The sequence below is a fragment of the Mya arenaria genome, chromosome 9 (genome assembly GCF_026914265.1).
Source record: "Mya arenaria isolate MELC-2E11 chromosome 9, ASM2691426v1".
NCBI classification, from domain to species: Eukaryota; Metazoa; Mollusca; class Bivalvia; order Myida; family Myidae; genus Mya; species Mya arenaria.
In genome coordinates this window covers 47,006,727-47,018,754 of record NC_069130.1, presented here as the reverse complement: position 1 = coordinate 47,018,754, position 12,028 = coordinate 47,006,727, and positions in this window count along the sequence as shown.

The window sequence follows — 12,028 nt, the reverse complement described above, 5'->3', positions numbered from 1 at the left end:
TCTCGCAGAAACGAGCAAGGGGACCATAGGGACCTATGTCACTGTGTAGCCGAGACCTGGCCCTAGGTGATGGCACATGTGAATACCCTAGGATTTTAGGCAGGCTATGCGGGATAGGGACATGAACTCGACCCCCCGTGCCAATTTGGCCCATATTCAGACACTGTTATGGTGCGGATGCCTTAAAAACGAGCAAGGGGACCAATGGCACTGTATCCAAGGGTTACCTGGCGGTGTGATACATTCGGGGAAACTGTTAATACTACGAGGATTTTAGTCTGGCCCCGTCCTTAGCCCAACATTGTGCGTATATGGGCAATATCAGCCCTACTGACCCCTACCATACATGTAAGGCTCGTTCTCGCAGAAACGAGCAAGGGGACCATAGGGACCTATGTCACTGTGTAGCCGAGACCTGGCCCTAGGTGATGGCACATGTGAATACCCTAGGATTTTAGGCAGGCTATGCGGGATAGGGACATGAACTCGACCCCCCGTGCCAATTTGGCCCATATTCAGACACTGTTATGGTGCGGATGCCTTAAAAACGAGCAAGGGGACCAATGGCACTGTATCCAAGGGTTACCTGGCGGTGTGATACATTCGGGGAAACTGTTAATACTACGAGGATTTTAGTCTGGCCCCGTCCTTAGCCCAACATTGTGCGTATATGGGCAATATCAGCCCTACTGACCCCTACCATACATGTAAGGCTCGTTCTCGCAGAAACGAGCAAGGGGACCATAGGGACCTATGTCACTGTGTAGCCGAGACCTGGCCCTAGGTGATGGCACATGTGAATACCCTAGGATTTTAGGCAGGCTATGCGGGATAGGGACATGAACTCGACCCCCCGTGCCAATTTGGCCCATATTCAGACACTGTTATGGTGCGGATGCCTTAAAAACGAGCAAGGGGACCAATGGCACTGTATCCAAGGGTTACCTGGCGGTGTGATACATTCGGGGAAACTGTTAATACTACGAGGATTTTAGTCTGGCCCCGTCCTTAGCCCAACATTGTGCGTATATGGGCAATATCAGCCCTACTGACCCCTACCATACATGTAAGGCTCGTTCTCGCAGAAACGAGCAAGGGGACCATAGGGACCTATGTCACTGTGTAGCCGAGACCTGGCCCTAGGTGATGGCACATGTGAATACCCTAGGATTTTAGGCAGGCTATGCGGGATAGGGACATGAACTCGACCCCCCGTGCCAATTTGGCCCATATTCAGACACTGTTATGGTGCGGATGCCTTAAAAACGAGCAAGGGGACCAATGGCACTGTATCCAAGGGTTACCTGGCGGTGTGATACATTCGGGGAAACTGTTAATACTACGAGGATTTTAGTCTGGCCCCGTCCTTAGCCCAACATTGTGCGTATATGGGCAATATCAGCCCTACTGACCCCTACCATACATGTAAGGCTCGTTCTCGCAGAAACGAGCAAGGGGACCATAGGGACCTATGTCACTGTGTAGCCGAGACCTGGCCCTAGGTGATGGCACATGTGAATACCCTAGGATTTTAGGCAGGCTATGCGGGATAGGGACATGAACTCGACCCCCCGTGCCAATTTGGCCCATATTCAGACACTGTTATGGTGCGGATGCCTTAAAAACGAGCAAGGGGACCAATGGCACTGTATCCAAGGGTTACCTGGCGGTGTGATACATTCGGGGAAACTGTTAATACTACGAGGATTTTAGTCTGGCCCCGTCCTTAGCCCAACATTGTGCGTATATGGGCAATATCAGCCCTACTGACCCCTACCATACATGTAAGGCTCGTTCTCGCAGAAACGAGCAAGGGGACCATAGGGACCTATGTCACTGTGTAGCCGAGACCTGGCCCTAGGTGATGGCACATGTGAATACCCTAGGATTTTAGGCAGGCTATGCGGGATAGGGACATGAACTCGACCCCCCGTGCCAATTTGGCCCATATTCAGACACTGTTATGGTGCGGATGCCTTAAAAACGAGCAAGGGGACCAATGGCACTGTATCCAAGGGTTACCTGGCGGTGTGATACATTCGGGGAAACTGTTAATACTACGAGGATTTTAGTCTGGCCCCGTCCTTAGCCCAACATTGTGCGTATATGGGCAATATCAGCCCTACTGACCCCTACCATACATGTAAGGCTCGTTCTCGCAGAAACGAGCAAGGGGACCATAGGGACCTATGTCACTGTGTAGCCGAGACCTGGCCCTAGGTGATGGCACATGTGAATACCCTAGGATTTTAGGCAGGCTATGCGGGATAGGGACATGAACTCGACCCCCCGTGCCAATTTGGCCCATATTCAGACACTGTTATGGTGCGGATGCCTTAAAACGAGCAAGGGGACCAATGGCACTGTATCCAAGGGTTACCTGGCGGTGTGATACATTCGGGGAAACTGTTAATACTACGAGGATTTTAGTCTGGCCCCGTCCTTAGCCCAACATTGTGCGTATATGGGCAATATCAGCCCTACTGACCCCTACCATACATGTAAGGCTCGTTCTCGCAGAAACGAGCAAGGGGACCATAGGGACCTATGTCACTGTGTAGCCGAGACCTGGCCCTAGGTGATGGCACATGTGAATACCCTAGGATTTTAGGCAGGCTATGCGGGATAGGGACATGAACTCGACCCCCCGTGCCAATTTGGCCCATATTCAGACACTGTTATGGTGCGGATGCCTTAAAAACGAGCAAGGGGACCAATGGCACTGTATCCAAGGGTTACCTGGCGGTGTGATACATTCGGGGAAACTGTTAATACTACGAGGATTTTAGTCTGGCCCCGTCCTTAGCCCAACATTGTGCGTATATGGGCAATATCAGCCCTACTGACCCCTACCATACATGTAAGGCTCGTTCTCGCAGAAACGAGCAAGGGGACCATAGGGACCTATGTCACTGTGTAGCCGAGACCTGGCCCTAGGTGATGGCACATGTGAATACCCTAGGATTTTAGGCAGGCTATGCGGGATAGGGACATGAACTCGACCCCCCGTGCCAATTTGGCCCATATTCAGACACTGTTATGGTGCGGATGCCTTAAAAACGAGCAAGGGGACCAATGGCACTGTATCCAAGGGTTACCTGGCGGTGTGATACATTCGGGGAAACTGTTAATACTACGAGGATTTTAGTCTGGCCCCGTCCTTAGCCCAACATTGTGCGTATATGGGCAATATCAGCCCTACTGACCCCTACCATACATGTAAGGCTCGTTCTCGCAGAAACGAGCAAGGGGACCATAGGGACCTATGTCACTGTGTAGCCGAGACCTGGCCCTAGGTGATGGCACATGTGAATACCCTAGGATTTTAGGCAGGCTATGCGGGATAGGGACATGAACTCGACCCCCCGTGCCAATTTGGCCCATATTCAGACACTGTTATGGTGCGGATGCCTTAAAAACGAGCAAGGGGACCAATGGCACTGTATCCAAGGGTTACCTGGCGGTGTGATACATTCGGGGAAACTGTTAATACTACGAGGATTTTAGTCTGGCCCCGTCCTTAGCCCAACATTGTGCGTATATGGGCAATATCAGCCCTACTGACCCCTACCATACATGTAAGGCTCGTTCTCGCAGAAACGAGCAAGGGGACCATAGGGACCTATGTCACTGTGTAGCCGAGACCTGGCCCTAGGTGATGGCACATGTGAATACCCTAGGATTTTAGGCAGGCTATGCGGGATAGGGACATGAACTCGACCCCCCGTGCCAATTTGGCCCATATTCAGACACTGTTATGGTGCGGATGCCTTAAAAACGAGCAAGGGGACCAATGGCACTGTATCCAAGGGTTACCTGGCGGTGTGATACATTCGGGGAAACTGTTAATACTACGAGGATTTTAGTCTGGCCCCGTCCTTAGCCCAACATTGTGCGTATATGGGCAATATCAGCCCTACTGACCCCTACCATACATGTAAGGCTCGTTCTCGCAGAAACGAGCAAGGGGACCATAGGGACCTATGTCACTGTGTAGCCGAGACCTGGCCCTAGGTGATGGCACATGTGAATACCCTAGGATTTTAGGCAGGCTATGCGGGATAGGGACATGAACTCGACCCCCCGTGCCAATTTGGCCCATATTCAGACACTGTTATGGTGCGGATGCCTTAAAAACGAGCAAGGGGACCAATGGCACTGTATCCAAGGGTTACCTGGCGGTGTGATACATTCGGGGAAACTGTTAATACTACGAGGATTTTAGTCTGGCCCCGTCCTTAGCCCAACATTGTGCGTATATGGGCAATATCAGCCCTACTGACCCCTACCATACATGTAAGGCTCGTTCTCGCAGAAACGAGCAAGGGGACCATAGGGACCTATGTCACTGTGTAGCCGAGACCTGGCCCTAGGTGATGGCACATGTGAATACCCTAGGATTTTAGGCAGGCTATGCGGGATAGGGACATGAACTCGACCCCCCGTGCCAATTTGGCCCATATTCAGACACTGTTATGGTGCGGATGCCTTAAAAACGAGCAAGGGGACCAATGGCACTGTATCCAAGGGTTACCTGGCGGTGTGATACATTCGGGGGAAACTGTTAATACTACGAGGATTTTAGTCTGGCCCCGTCCTTAGCCCAACATTGTGCGTATATGGGCAATATCAGCCCTACTGACCCCTACCATACATGTAAGGCTCGTTCTCGCAGAAACGAGCAAGGGGACCATAGGGACCTATGTCACTGTGTAGCCGAGACCTGGCCCTAGGTGATGGCACATGTGAATACCCTAGGATTTTAGGCAGGCTATGCGGGATAGGGACATGAACTCGACCCCCCGTGCCAATTTGGCCCATATTCAGACACTGTTATGGTGCGGATGCCTTAAAAACGAGCAAGGGGACCAATGGCACTGTATCCAAGGGTTACCTGGCGGTGTGATACATTCGGGGAAACTGTTAATACTACGAGGATTTTAGTCTGGCCCCGTCCTTAGCCCAACATTGTGCGTATATGGGCAATATCAGCCCTACTGACCCCTACCATACATGTAAGGCTCGTTCTCGCAGAAACGAGCAAGGGGACCATAGGGACCTATGTCACTGTGTAGCCGAGACCTGGCCCTAGGTGATGGCACATGTGAATACCCTAGGATTTTAGGCAGGCTATGCGGGATAGGGACATGAACTCGACCCCCCGTGCCAATTTGGCCCATATTCAGACACTGTTATGGTGCGGATGCCTTAAAAACGAGCAAGGGGACCAATGGCACTGTATCCAAGGGTTACCTGGCGGTGTGATACATTCGGGGAAACTGTTAATACTACGAGGATTTTAGTCTGGCCCCGTCCTTAGCCCAACATTGTGCGTATAGGGCAATATCAGCCCTACTGACCCCTACCATACATGTAAGGCTCGTTCTCGCAGAAACGAGCAAGGGGACCATAGGGACCTATGTCACTGTGTAGCCGAGACCTGGCCCTAGGTGATGGCACATGTGAATACCCTAGGATTTTAGGCAGGCTATGCGGGATAGGGACATGAACTCGACCCCCCGTGCCAATTTGGCCCATATTCAGACACTGTTATGGTGCGGATGCCTTAAAAACGAGCAAGGGGACCAATGGCACTGTATCCAAGGGTTACCTGGCGGTGTGATACATTCGGGGAAACTGTTAATACTACGAGGATTTTAGTCTGGCCCCGTCCTTAGCCCAACATTGTGCGTATATGGGCAATATCAGCCCTACTGACCCCTACCATACATGTAAGGCTCGTTCTCGCAGAAACGAGCAAGGGGACCATAGGGACCTATGTCACTGTGTAGCCGAGACCTGGCCCTAGGTGATGGCACATGTGAATACCCTAGGATTTTAGGCAGGCTATGCGGGATAGGGACATGAACTCGACCCCCCGTGCCAATTTGGCCCATATTCAGACACTGTTATGGTGCGGATGCCTTAAAAACGAGCAAGGGGACCAATGGCACTGTATCCAAGGGTTACCTGGCGGTGTGATACATTCGGGGAAACTGTTAATACTACGAGGATTTTAGTCTGGCCCCGTCCTTAGCCCAACATTGTGCGTATATGGGCAATATCAGCCCTACTGACCCTACCATACATGTAAGGCTCGTTCTCGCAGAAACGAGCAAGGGGACCATAGGGACCTATGTCACTGTGTAGCCGAGACCTGGCCCTAGGTGATGGCACATGTGAATACCCTAGGATTTTAGGCAGGCTATGCGGGATAGGGACATGAACTCGACCCCCCGTGCCAATTTGGCCCATATTCAGACACTGTTATGGTGCGGATGCCTTAAAAACGAGCAAGGGGACCAATGGCACTGTATCCAAGGGTTACCTGGCGGTGTGATACATTCGGGGAAACTGTTAATACTACGAGGATTTTAGTCTGGCCCCGTCCTTAGCCCAACATTGTGCGTATATGGGCAATATCAGCCCTACTGACCCCTACCATACATGTAAGGCTCGTTCTCGCAGAAACGAGCAAGGGGACCATAGGGACCTATGTCACCATGTAGCAGAGACCGAGTCCTAGATGATAGTACATATGAATAACGTAAGATTTTCGGCAGGCTATGCGTGATAGGGACATGGTCAATGCTCTCAATGCCAAATTCATTAAATGTTATTGTGCAAAAACCTCAAAACGAGCTAGGGACCAAAGCGACCTTTGTCAGCTTGTTGATTAGACCTATCCTAGGTGATAGTACATATGAATTACCTATAATTTTAAGCAGGCTATGCGATATAGGGACATGGAAAATCCCCTTATGCCTATTTGCCTCATATTTAAATGTTATGGTGAAAAAACCTTAAAACGATCAAGTGGACCATAGCGCCCTATGACAGTTCGTTGCGTAGTCCTAGTCCTAGGTGATAGTATATATTAATTACCTAGGATTTTAGGCAGGCTATGCAAGATAGGGACATGGAAAAGGCTCCCATTTTCAATTTGTCTAATATTCATTACATGTTATGGTGCAGAAACTTTAAAACGAGCAAGGGGACCATAGCGACCTATGTCAGCTTGTATCTTAGACCTAGTCCTAGGTGATAGTATTTATGAATTACCTAGGATTTTAGGCAGATTGTGCGAGATAGAGACATGGAAAAGCTCCCAATGCCTATTTTTACCTCATATTCATTAAGGTTATGTGCTGAAACCTTAAAACGAGCCAGGGGACCACAGCGACTGATGTCAGCTCGTTGCTTAGACCTAATCCAATATGTTAGTACATATGAATTACACAGGATTTTAGGCAGGCTATGCGAGATTGGGACATGGAAAAGGCTCACAATGCCTATTTTACCTCATACTCATTAAAGTTATGGTGCAGAAACCTTGAAACAGACAAGGAGACCATAGCGACCTATGTCAGCGTGTATCTTAGACCTAGTCCTAGGTGATAATGCATTTAAATTACCTAGGATTTTAGGCAGGCTATGCGAGATGGGGATATGGAAAAAGGGTCCCAATGCTCATTTGCTTCATATTCATTACATGTTATGATGCAGAAAACTTAAAACAAGAAACGGGACCAAAGCGACCTATGTCATTGTTTAGCAGAAACCTAATCTTAGATATGAATAACCTAGGATTTTAGGCAGGCTATGTGGGATGGTGACGCGGAAAAGGCTCCCAATGTCTATTTGACTCATATTCATTATATGCTATGGTGCAGAAACCTTAAACGAGAAACGGGACCATATCGACCTATTTCACCTTATAGACGAGACCTAGTCGTAGGTGATAGAACATATGAGTAACCTATGATTTTAGGCAGACTATGCGTGATAGGGACATGGAAAAGGCTCCATATTCCTATTTGCGGCATAGTCATTAACTGGTAATGGCGCGGAAAAATTAAAACGATCAAGGGTACCATATCGACCTATGCCATAATGTAGTCGAGACCTAGTCCTAGGACATAGTGCATATGAATAACCTAGGATATTAGGCATGCTATGCGAGTTGGGGACTAGGAAAATGCTCCCAATGGCTTTTGACCTATATTCATTACATATTATGGTGCAGAAAACTTAAAACAAACGAGAAACGGGACCAAAGCGACCTATGTCATCGTTTAGCCGATACCTAGTCTTAGGTGATATAACAGGATTTTAGGCAGGCTATGTGTGATGGGGACATGGAAAAGGCTCCCAATGTCTATTTGACACATATTCGTTACATGTTATGGTTCAGAAACCTTAAAACGACAAACGGGACCATAGCAACCTATGTCACCTTATAGACGAGATCTTGTCCTATGTGATACTTCATATGAATAACCTCGTATTGTAGGCATGCTATGCGAGATAGAGACATGGAAAATGCTCCCAATGCCTATTTGCCACATATTCATTACAAGTTATGGTGCGGAAACATTACAACGAGCAAGTGGACCATAACGACCTATGTCAGCGTGTAGCTAAGACCTAGTCCTAGGCAGGCTATGCAGGAAAGGGACATGGAAAGGCTACCAATGTCTATTTCCCTCATAATCTGGCATTGCGCGGAAACCTTAAAACGAGTAAGGGGACATAGTGACTTACGTTACTAAGTAGACTTGACCTTTCCCAGATGATGGTTTATGTGAATATATAGGCAGGTTATGCGGGATAGGGAAATGAAAATGACTCCCAATTCCTATTTACCCAATATACAACTAAAACGGTGCGAAACCCTTAACACGAGCAAGCGCACGAAGGGACCTATGGCACTTTGTAGCCCAGACCTCGCTTTAAGTGATAACATCGCTGAATTACCAAGAATTTTAGGCAGGCTTCGAGGGAAAGGGGCATGAAATAAGCTCCAAATGCCTTCATTGCATTAATAACAAACAGCGAAAACATGAACACGAACACATATACCATAGCGTCCCAAATCGCGACCTGGCCATACACGGTGAGTGAACATATGAATATCATAGGAATTTATGCAGGCTATGCGGGATAGGGACATGAAATTTGCTCCTAATGGATATTTAGTTATTTATATTCTGGCATTGTTATGGTGCGGAAACCTTACAACACTCAAAGAGATCATAGCGACCTTAGTCACTGTGTAGCCGAGACTTTACCCCAGATGATTCCATATGTGAATTAGTTAGGATTTAAGGCAGATTTTGCGGGAAAGGGGCATTTAAAGAATCCCAAGTACTATTTAGCCAATATACAACTTTTATGGTGCGATAACATTACAATGAGTAGTAACCTATGACACTTTGTAGCCAATATTTGGCTTGAAGTGATGGTATATGGATCAACCTAGGCAACTTATGCTAGGCTAGATAGGGACATGAAAAATACTTCCAATGCCTACCTGGCATTACTAACATGTTATGGTGCGGAAACCTTTAAACGAGAAAGGAGACCATAGCGACCTATGTCACCGTTTAGCCGAGACCTGGCCATACTCGGTGTTGAAACATGAAAATATCCTATGCTATGCGGGATAGGGACATAAAATATGCCCATTATGCATATTAGTAATTTACCCGATATTCTTGCAGCGTTATTGTTTGTTTGTTATTGTGTGGAAACATTAAAACGTGCACTGCGACAATATGGACATATGTCACTGTTCAGCCGAGACCTTGCACCAAATGATGGCATATATTTGAATAACCTAGGATTTTAGGCAAGTTATGCAGGATAGGACATGATAAGACTCCCAATACCTAATATCCAATATACAACTGTTATGGTGCGATAACCTTAAAACAAGCAAGCGAACCATAGGGACCATTGCCACTGTATAGCCGAGACTGGTTTAAGTTTATGGCATATGTGAATCACTTAGGATTGTAGGGTGATAATGCGGGATAGGGACATGAAATAAGCTTCCAACACCTACCTGACCCACATACTTACCCTTTATGTTGCGGAATCCTTACAACGAACAAGGGTACCATATCGACCAATATCACAGTGTAACTGAGACCTGGCCCTTGGTGAGGCCTTATGTGAATAACTTCGGATTTTCGAAAGACTATTCGAGATAGGGACATACATTTGGTTCTTAATGCGTGTTTAATGTGTGTATATAAATGTGCCTGTCATAGGCAATTAAATAAATAAATAGGTCCAGCTTTTATTTGTATTTAGAGTTACTACGGTGTTAACACCTAATTGTGTGATGGCCGTAAACGACAGTGCACTTTAGTATTTACTTAAGAAATGAATTGCAGGGTTCGGACTCCACACACTTTGACAAGCCCAATTGCGTTCATACCCCGATAATGATATCAACCCGCAATTAATTCCTTATATTTACACCAATAGTTCATTATTTCATTCAAGAATCGTTAAAAAAATACTTCATTTCATTTAAGAAATCCTTTCAGTAATGCTTCCTTACACATTCTGTATGTGAATCACTTAGGATTTTAGGGTGATAATGCGGGATAGGACATGAAATAAGCTTCCAACACCTACCTGACCCACATACTTACCCTTTATGTTGCGGAATCCTTACAATGACCAAGGGTACCATATCGACCAATATCACAGTGTAACTGAGACCTGGCTCTTGGTGAGGCCTTATGTGAATAACTTTTTCGAAAGGCTATTCGAGATAGGGACATACATTTGGTTCTTAATGCGTGTTTAATGTGTGTATAAATGTGCCTGTCATAGGCAATTAAATAAATAAATAGGTCCAGCTTTTATTTGTATTTAGGGTTATTACGATGTCTACCTTATTGTGTGATGGCCGTAAACAACAGTGGACTTTAGTATTTACTTAAGGAATGAATTGCTGGGTTGATGTCATTATCGGGGTATGAACGCAATTGGGCTGGTCAAAGTGTGTGAAGCCCTAAACTGTGGACTCTGCTGTATAATTAACATAAATACACTGTCATATCGATCATAACATTGACATAATACCTTTGGGTGTGCACCGTCTTCCATGGAATCCCAAAGTATGTTGTTAAAATTATAAAGCCAAAAGGGGGTTGAGGCCTAGGGTACCCTAATAAGAATTGCTATTGCAGTAAGGGGCGGTCCACGATTTGATATTTCCTAGGGATCACAACTTAGTCTTGATCCGTCTTCCCCTTGAAGCATAGAATATGCGGCATAAATAAATAAGGAGATTTGAGGGTTCTTACGCTATAATATCGCTATGTCTAAATTCAGTCTTGAACTGTGCACTTTGGTGTAATATTTGTTTATTTATATGGACATAAAACATTAATTTTATGGCGTCACATTGGGAATGTGACGTCTTCCATGTTAGCCGAAAATATGTTAACACCTAAACAAATGCGCGGCTAAAATAATTCTAAAACTGTGCATTTTGTAATACATACACATGACAGAGGCTTGGAACTATCCCGGAATACGGTGAAGATGTTTGCCGTTACATAATGTCGTATCCCGGAAGCAATGCTGATTTGTGATAAATGCATATTTATATACTTGATGTATGCTTATTAATGACAGGCTTTGATAAATTACCGCTTCAAATGGCCACATTCAGGAAAGGATACTAACACATTCATAAGTTTACAAAATGTTACCATATTTTTAAATATAATTCATTCAAGAAATATATTGTATATATGTAGCATACGTTTATAGACCTAAACATAAAGATAATGCTACTTATCTTTATCTAAAAGTAAACATATTGGATACTCAAAACACTGCTAAACGAAAAGCCCTCTTTTCCCCTGTAAGTAATCACTGTTTTCTCTCCTGCACCTCTTATACCATCCAAAATGTTACCCCTGTGTACCCTCCGTTAATACGGATGTTCGGTAGCAGTCAATCGTTTAGTCATCATTCGATTGTTCATCGTAAGATGCAAATCGGGGATCCCAAATTTCTATCTATAAGGCATTGAAGGTAAATTTCGGCAATATCTGTCTCTAAAAAAATATAGCTATTGTTTTTGTTAAACAGGTACTATGTTACGACTGTTTCTTATATAGGGCCAATTTAAGATTGAACGTTTTGACACCTTTTTTGTCTTGGAACGAGAATATTTTTGCGTAAATATTTGCAAACTAATGGTAAAAGACGCTGAATA